This window comes from Caretta caretta, chromosome 17 (assembly GCF_965140235.1).
Source record: "Caretta caretta isolate rCarCar2 chromosome 17, rCarCar1.hap1, whole genome shotgun sequence".
In the NCBI taxonomy this organism is placed as follows: Eukaryota; Metazoa; Chordata; order Testudines; family Cheloniidae; genus Caretta; species Caretta caretta.
The window spans coordinates 11,674,303-11,683,496 of NC_134222.1; the positions used below are offsets into that span (position 1 = coordinate 11,674,303).

Genomic DNA, 9,194 nt, shown 5'->3' on the forward strand with positions numbered 1-9,194 from the left:
CCATGCTCAATGACCCCCAAATGACTGAGTGTCATTAACTCAAATCTTTAACTCCTAGCAAAGATTTGGATAGGCTGAGAATAGGTTTTGATACTGGATTATGCATGTCAGACTTTACCCACGACCTGAAGTTTCAGGAGGCTAATTAGGGAGTGATAAATAAAGAGGATAGGTAAGCAAATTCCACTCATAGCCAGGGAAAGTTGGAATGTACCAGGTGCAGAGTTACATGAATTATGTAAATCTCTGTTCAACCAGACCCTTTGTACGGAAATAATTTGTTTAGGGCAGTGGTTTTCAAACAGTGGGTCGCGACCCAGAACTGGGTCGCGGAACGGAAGGCCCCCCCAGCCCCACTCCAAAGCCTGCACCCCCAGCCCAGAGCTTTGACCCCCTCCTGCACCCCAACTTTCTGCCACAGCCCTGAGCCCCCCCAAACCCAGAGCCACCTCCTGCACCCCAAACCCCTCATTCCTGCCCGACCCCAGAGCCTGCACCCCCAGCCCAGAGCCCTGACCCCCTCCCACACCCCAACCCCCCTGACCCAGGCCAGAGCCCCCTCCCACACCCTGAACCCCTCATTCCTGGCCCCACCCCACAGCCCTCACCCCCACGCCCCAACTCTCTGCCCCAGCCCTGAGTCCCTCCCACACCCCAGACCTCTCATCCCAGCTCCACTGAGCCACGGGCATCAATTTTCTGCAACTGAGTCGCCAGAAAAAAAGTTTGAAAACCACTGGTTTAGGGTATTCGTTGCTCATGACGTTAATGGACAAACATAAGATGAACTGTTTGTTAACATCTGGTATTTCTCCATCTGCCTGGGAAGCAGGTACCTTTGATCCAGCACCAGCCAGTATAAGATCAGAGCCCTCCGGTAGTTTGGATTGATCAGATGTCTGCATCAGATTTGCAGCATCCTCAAAGGAGCGAAAGGAAGAAAGAGGAAAATAAAGTGATTTCAAAAATAGGATAGCGTTGAACAGCAAATAAAAGCCAAACAACATTTCCTCACTACTGAGATCCATCCAATTAGTATGAAAGGGTCAATGGATGTGGATAAAGAAAGAATAATCTCAATGTTTTGTCTAAGTCAGAATATTATTTATATATGAGTTTCAGGAAGTTTTGAATAAAATCTTTGTTAGGTCTTCTAATTTTCATGCATCTCTCAAAATTCTACTGACCCATATTTAGTTGGGATGTGTATAAAGTCCTCACACTGATCAGATCAGTGCAATAAACCTTGCGAACAGGCCTCTGTCTATGGTGCACCTTTGAATATGGGCATCTGTAGCTTATAGGGTTAGATTGCCTATATTATACCCACTCCTCTGCATGTTGGGAACCCCAAGATGCACAGTTGCAACACTCACACTATAGGAACTCTTCTATATTTACAAATAATTTATTAATACATTTAGCACAGTCACAAACACCCCGACTCAATAAGGTAGACAGAGATACTACAGAACGTACATCTGCACATCTATATACTCACACAATCCCTTGAAAGAACTCCTAAGAGCTCACACTTCCATAGGCAATCACTGTTCTTGTATCCATTGTTGTTCAACCTTAGTATGAATATGTAAACCCGAATACTTGCTGAAGGATATTGTAGCTGGTCAAGCACCCCTTGCTGGACACTCACCAGACTGCTGTATTAAGACCCACACACCTAGCTTGGGTGCTTTTTTAAGCTTCTCTGGGTCTCAGTAGACACCAGTCACCATCTCTGGCCTCTCTGGCCCACTCTTCCTGGGCACATACTCTGTTTGGTATCCCTTTTCGGCAGTGGGATCCAGTGGCCAAGGTACTCATCACTCTTGAATGTTTGAGATTTGGACAAGTGTCCTTTCAGAGTTCTAGGTTTTCTCTCCAGAACTTCACTCCTCCAGGTCAGCCTTGTCTTCCAAATCATGGAATCTCCTGTCAGCCCCTGCAGCCCGTTTCCTTTAGCTTTGTCTGGTCCCACAGTTATTAACATGTCTCCTCTCGCTCAGGATACCTGCATCAACTTCTCAGGATAACACTACATTACAAGTGCTGCAGCTATGCCACTGCAGAGCTGTAGTGTAGACATAACCTGAGAAGTTAAGGAGGGACTCAAATAGAAGGTGTTTTTCTATTGCCGTAGTAAATCCACCTCTCAGAGAGGCAGCAGCCAGGTCAACAGACCCTGTAGCTAGGTCGACCTACGTTTTAGGTGTAAACCAGATCTTTGAAAGCCTTTGAGCTTTTAAACCCCTGCTCTGAAACCTCTTTCTCTTTGTCCCCTTCTGCGGACTTTCCATTTCTTAAAACCCTTGCTCTCTGCAGACATGCTGGATAAAACTGGTTTCACCTAGGGTGCAGTCATCCCATTGTTCTGCTCAGGCAAGACTTATTCAGGTGTTGATGGTCTTTCATGACCATCCTATTCACAGACAGACACTCAGGAGCTCCTCCTTGTCACCTTAGTGCAAGGAGTATGAGGCAAGAATACAGTAAAGAAAATGATAAGGGTTTAAACAGAGTTCATCATCTCAAACAGAATTCATATGTTGTACATAGATTCCACAAATCATCATAGATGTCCTTTGCAAACCTTGCCCAGCTTCTCACTACTCCCTGAAATCATTAGTAGATGATTTTCTCCATGCTGGTGTCCATAGACTTTCATTTATTTATTACTCATTATTGGCTTGTAGTCCCCAGCTTCAGCTGTGGCAATGAAATGCAAAACTAAATGGAGCTTTTGCAATCGGGAGGTATCAATCCATCCCCAAGTCACAGATGCTGATTGCAAATATTCAGTGATCAGCTCATCTCAAGTTTCCTTAGAAATGTTTCGTGAGATGCCAACTAGCCCAGAGCTATGGGCAGATGCTGCTCTCACTCACACAGGTGTAAATCTGGGTTAAATCATATGCATTACTCTTTGGAGTTACTCCAGATTTACACTGATGTCAGAGCAGAATTCAGCCTGAAATGCACTGTACCTTGCTGGGTCAGATAAGATACTCTTAATGAATTGTGCTAGGAGTCAGAGAGGGAATGTAAGAATTGTGCCAAACAGCCATTAGTGCTTTCACAAAGCATTGCTAAAGAACAAACTGGCATACAGGCTGAACCTTAATACTATACTAACTGTATTGTGCTAAATACTTCCCTGACTTAAGCAGTTTGGGTCCATGTCTTCTCAAGCAGTAACCTCTATCTACTTAGACTGCCAGACAGGTAGATAAGAGCTATAGATCCTCTTAGACATTCATTACACTGGTAGTCTAGAAAATGCCTGCCTTTTAAAGGTTAACACAGATTTCTAAAAACAGATTGAGAAAGCTAAGTTCCCCATTAATATGCCAAAACTCTGGAAACACTCCAGGAAAGATGTAAAATGCTTTATGCATACAGTAGCTGAGGGACTATCCATGATAACAGCCAATATTCTGTCAAAGTTGATCTTGTAATCACTCAAATTGGGCATCAATGCTTGAAAGGCTATTGTGTGATTGCTTCACTCTACCAAGTCTCCATATATCAGGGGATGGTTCACCCAACACACACATGCACCCTCAAAAAAGAGACATGATATTATAAATAAATAAATGGCCAGGTCCTCAGTGAGGATCTGGTCCAGAAATACCAGACAAGGTACAGAAGTGAAAACAAGAATTTTTCAATCATACAGAAAATACAGTTAGCCGCAAGTTTATATGGAGATGATATGGACTAAGAGATCTGTGACTACCACCATTAGATGCAATGGTGCATGGTAGGAGGGAGCGGGAGGGGAGAAGACATCCTGAGGATTATGCATCCCATTTTTAATCTAGCTACTAAACTAGAGATAGTATTGCCCACTGTAGATTGGAGTTGAGAACTTGGTTCTTCTATTCTAGGCTCTGCAACTACCTGGTATATGGCCTTGGGAAAGTCATTTAAGCTGTCAGTGTCTCACATTGTCATGGCTTTTATAGCAATCAAACATTTCACTGCTCCCTTGTGCTCCCTCGCTTGTTTCTCATATACTTAAGCCGTGATCCTAAAGAGAGTTACACACACAGTTATCTTTACACACAGTCAACAGGCCTACTGAAGGCCGTGGGGCTACTCACAATGTGTAAAGGTAAACTTGTGTGCAAGTCTTTGCAGGATCAGGCCTTTACATGTCAGTTCTTTGGGGTAGGATCCATCTTTTCATTATATGTGTGTACAATGCCTAGCATAACGAGTTCCTGATCCTGGACTAGGGCCTCAAAGCAGAATATATTGCAATCAGTGGTTATTAGAGTTCCTGTGCATGAATAATAAGTCATGGAAATAACTGATAGAAATTAGACACAGCACCTTCACTTGTAAGCTGTATGCACTTGACGTTGAAGAAAGTCAAGGACTGGGAGTATTTATTAGAGTCAGATTTAATATGGGCAGCAGCTGGGCTAACTTCCCACACACATTTCATATCCTTTCTGTTTAAACTCTTGCACCTTTAATAGGCACTTTTCAAACTCCTTGCAATGTCACTGCCAGCTTCACTACTGCCATGGATACATCACGGCATGTTTTCTAAACTACTGGGGATGGAATTTCCTCCAGGGACCTTAAGCTATGCTGATACGGCATGGAAAAGTTTGAGGAAAAAATGTTCTCTTTGAAAACAATTCTGCTTATATAGCAGTTATCCTCGGCAGATAACATGCCTTGTTCTTTCTTTAATGAGAGTATTTGAATGAAAACCAGATCATTGCATCCTACAAGTTCATCAGCTCTTGCTGTTTCCCTCTTCCCCCTTTTTGAAACCATAATCCTTTGGTTTGGGACAACATAATTTCTAGGTCACTAACTGTGATGTCACAAACAGAGGATTATGAATTCTGGCAGGAGAATAATCAATGGAGATCATTAACTCTTGAGATACAAAGATCCTGTTTTATGAAACGTCACTTAGTAATAAAGAATGGGAAAGATAGAAAGTGTTGGTTACAGTAACTGGATATAGTTCCATGGAAGTAAACAAACAGAATACTCTGAGGTCCTGCCCCACAGTATATAAGCAACACAGTTTCTCTCAGTTGTCCAGGAAGCATGCGTTACCAACAATGGGAGTTCAGGGAGATTGGAGACATACAAAAGCACTTCATGCCATGTAGAGATGTTACCCCACATGGACAGGTGGAAGATGCTGGCTCCTATGCTATTGTAGAAAAAGAATTGCTAGGAGACACCTTTCTTCTGGAGCCACCCATATGGGTTCAAAAATGAATCACAAGAACAGGCGTCAGCATGAAAGACCAATCAACTGTCCTTCTCATGGTGCTTACATTAATGCTCTCTCCCCCATGACATTCACTCTTGATTATACACAACGGATCTGTGAGTCTCTCTCATCTGTCCAAGGAATAACAAACCTGAAAGCTCTGCCTATACAATAGGATCTGGATGTTATTTGATTCATGAAAGTTCCTGTGCGCTTAAGAACATTATCCACTAGAACAGAAGAAAATGGCTTAGTCATACGCACTTTTCCATACTCCCCCTCATGCCAACTGCCTTCTGACTCATTTTGTGCATAATACATTTCCAAACAAAGGTTAAAGTAGCAGAAAACCAGCCAAAAGCCAGCCTTTGACATATGTCTCTCCTTTGCGTTTGAACACCTTGTTTTCTTTTCATCTGTCTAAGTACTTATCTGGCTACCATTTCCATATATCTGAGAGCCTCCCAAACACTTAAACATGAACAACAATAGCAACAGATTTTCTGACAGTTCCTTTCAGCCCTCATATTAGAAGCTCTCTCTTCTCCACCCCCCGCCCCCACCCCGTGTAGTGGGGGTGTGTGTGTGGAAAACTCACTTGGGGGAAGCTAAGATGTAGGAATTAGTTTTCCATTGCATTCTGAAAGAGATGAGGTACAGCTCCTTTGTGTACCTCTAGCGCCTTTGTGCTTGGTTTATTTTTAGTATGGTGCCATGAGCTGCAGCTCACTTGTCTAATCAGAAATTAGACCATGTGTTCATTCATCTAATGTACAGTTCAGCTGAATTAAATGTTGCCTGCAGCACTAACTAAATGTATTCACTTATTAATTTTTTTTAATTACAGGTTTTAGAACATTATATTTAATTACAAGAGCTCAGTGTTTTGTTGAAAATATAAAAACAAATAGAGAAACTGTTTTAGAAGCAGAATTCTGCCTGTTATATTTACTGACAGGTTAAGAAGCCTGACCAAAATTGAGATACCCACACGTGCCAAAACACTAGAACATGTGCTTAACTTTACGTATAGAAATTGTCTTTCCCCTTGGCCATATTAAAATGGCAGCTATTTTACATTAGCGAGAAAGGTCCCTCACCAATAGGAGAACTCATGTACTCAGAGTTAAGCACATGTTGTAATGCTTTGGAAAATCAGGATCAGACTGCTCAGCACCTTGCAAGATGAAGGCTTAAAAACAAGAAGTGAAGAATGCCAGGGGAATTGAAGGTAGGAAAAGGTAATTGCCCAAATAGAACCATCTAAAAAATGCTATGGGATCTTTCATGTTCAGAACTGTTTGGGAGCTCAGTTTCACATCTCCTCTGAAAGCCCAGTGACACCTAGTGAATGGAGGTAGCCAAGAAAGCAGCTTCTTAAAAACAAATCTGATAAAAGGTAGCTAGCTCTGAGGAGGAATTGCAAGGGACCTTTCTGTCTGGTCTAAAAATAGCTGCAATTTTAATATGCTCTCAGAGAAAGACATTTATGGATGAGCATGACTAAACATCTCAGACACATTCCAGCTGTCACAGCATCTTGTCCCTGTATCTCTTAACCCCCTCCCCTACTTCTAAGGCTCCAACTGAGCACTACTGAAAGAAACGAATATACACCACTGTTTTCTTCACAGCCAAAAAGTTTGTGTAAAACATCTTTATTAAAGGAAAACAATGTGCAAATAAGATGCCTATTTCTAACAGTGATGGTAATTAACCACTGGAATAGATTACCAGGGGATGTGGTAAATTCTTCATCGTTTGAAGTCCAATGAAGGTTCGGTGTCTTTCTAAAAAAGATTCTCTACTTCAACCACAAGTTGCTTGGGTTAAATACAGGAATAACAAGGTGAAATTCAAGGGTCTGAATTATGCGGGAGATAAGACTAGAGGACTGTAATACAGTAGTCCTTTCTGACTTTAAAATCTTTGAAAATAAGGAGGACATTTATTTTCAGTGTTCCTGTCTTCACAACAGACTAATATTTCATTAGCTTCTTTACTGAAAGGCCTTATTCTTGCTGGGTTTTGTTGGGGTAATATTTGTTGGGAAGGTTAGTGATAAACTAACGTCGCTGTCCCAGTACAAACTCCTAGTTTAGACACAATGCACCTGCATAAACTGAGGTTTGCACCAGTGTGGCGTACCCTGGCAACACTTCATGCACTGCATCAGCACTAGGACTTACTCTTGTGCAGCTATCTGGATGGTGCATAAAACCCCAGCATGGACAAGGCCCAAATTTCCTAAGATTCTTGACTACGACCTTAGGAAAATATGCTCCGCTGGTGTAAACCTCATGAGCTAAGATTTTCAAAGGAGTAAGAGTTAGGTATCCAATGCCTATTAACTTTCAGTGGGAGCTGCACCTCCAGCTCCCTAGGGTCCTTTGAAAATCCCAGCTACTGACTGCAATCACAGGCATCAGGTAGCAATATTAATTCTAAGTGTGGGGGAAGTAATAAATAGATGTGATTAAAAATTACTAGATGTAACTAATCTTTCATAGATGTAACTGCTAATGGACTGAATTCTATTCTAGCAGAGTTCATTTTGTGGCTCTTTTTCTAGGTGCTTAACAGACCAGGATAATAGAATTGCAGTGGAAATGTTACTACCGGACCCTTGCACCTCAGCCTCAATGCAACAGAGAAGAAATGTGGGATACTGATTTGGTTCATAAAATGCAGGGCAAATGACCAAAATAGAAGATGTAGCAGAAATTAGTAGAGTGGAAAACTCCAAATGATGTGCTAATAATCCCTTCCATTAACGCAGTGTCTGGTGACACGTTTTGTAATTCAATACAATTGTTAGCACATTAGGCTGATGGGGTAAGACACTAAAAGGTCATTCTGAAAGAAAAAACAATTTCATGTCAAAGTTTGTTAAAATTCTGTTAAGTTCAAAGCCCCCTCCCCCCCTCGCAACATTCTCTTTGTTTTTTTTAGCACAGTGGTGTCAAGAATACAGGTTGTACAGTAAATGAAAATCAGCTTTCATAATGGGCTTCAGTATCACACCTTGCACACTACAGCCTATTCTCTAAAAATAACACAAATGACAAAAATGAAGGCACTTATGGTCTGATTTTCAAAGGGAGTGAGCAACCCCAGCTCCCACTGATTTCAGGGAGCTTCAGTTACTCAGCCCTCTTGGAAATCAGACGGTTACTGAATAGAACATATTAAAAAGACACTAAATTGCAGCATATATAAATGTATTATTCTCTCTGTATGACTGCCATTTGATGGGGAAGAGAGAATGGGTAGTGGCTAATTTGCAATGGCCAGCTAATGATCATTGCTAACCAAAGAGAATTTCTACATAATAAATAGAATAGAAAGGACAGGGGGCAAATTCTGATCTCACCTTCATATAAATTCATAACAATTCCATTGATTATTCACTTCTGGTCTCTCACTATCAGGATCCCATCAGTCAAGTTTCATATCAGCATTGGGTAGCTTATTCCATGCATACAGAAGGATTGGGGGATTCATTTCCCATAGATATACCTAATAAAATAAGCTCACAGTGTTTATAAAAGGCAACATTAAAGACATTAAAGGCAACCACATCTAGGTCAGTTTGTGCCGATGGAGTGAGAATGTACATCAAAAGATGGCTTAATGGGCTACTTGGGGATTATAGAGCACTTGTGGGCTCTTGCTCTAAACTGATCCTTGGGACCAGACTAGTAACCTGAGGTTCTACCCCATGGGCAGAAAAATCCATCCTGAGGATCTGGCTCAAGAGTTCTAAGAGTTACCCCAGTGGTGTCTGAGATATCACAGTTCCCCCCATACTTGGATTAGGAAATAACTGTGGTGGTATCAGACATATTGGCAAATGCAGACTTTTGAATGGCAAAAAGCGTACATGGGAATGACGAATGAAGCTAAACCCCAAAGCATACACAACTGGTGCTCCTGGCAATCATATGTA

The 9,194-nt window shown here is 41.8% G+C and overlaps 1 long non-coding RNA gene across 1 annotated transcript in view; it reads left to right on the top strand.

Moving 5' to 3' along the window:
* Positions 1-8,067, top strand: part of LOC142069513 (uncharacterized) — a 125,814-nt gene extending 117,747 nt beyond the window's left edge. The window contains exon 3 of the long non-coding RNA XR_012665368.1: positions 7,818-8,067. This is a non-coding gene — a long non-coding RNA (uncharacterized LOC142069513). The remainder of the gene's footprint in view (positions 1-7,817) is intronic.
* Positions 8,068-9,194: the final 1,127 nt, after the last annotated feature.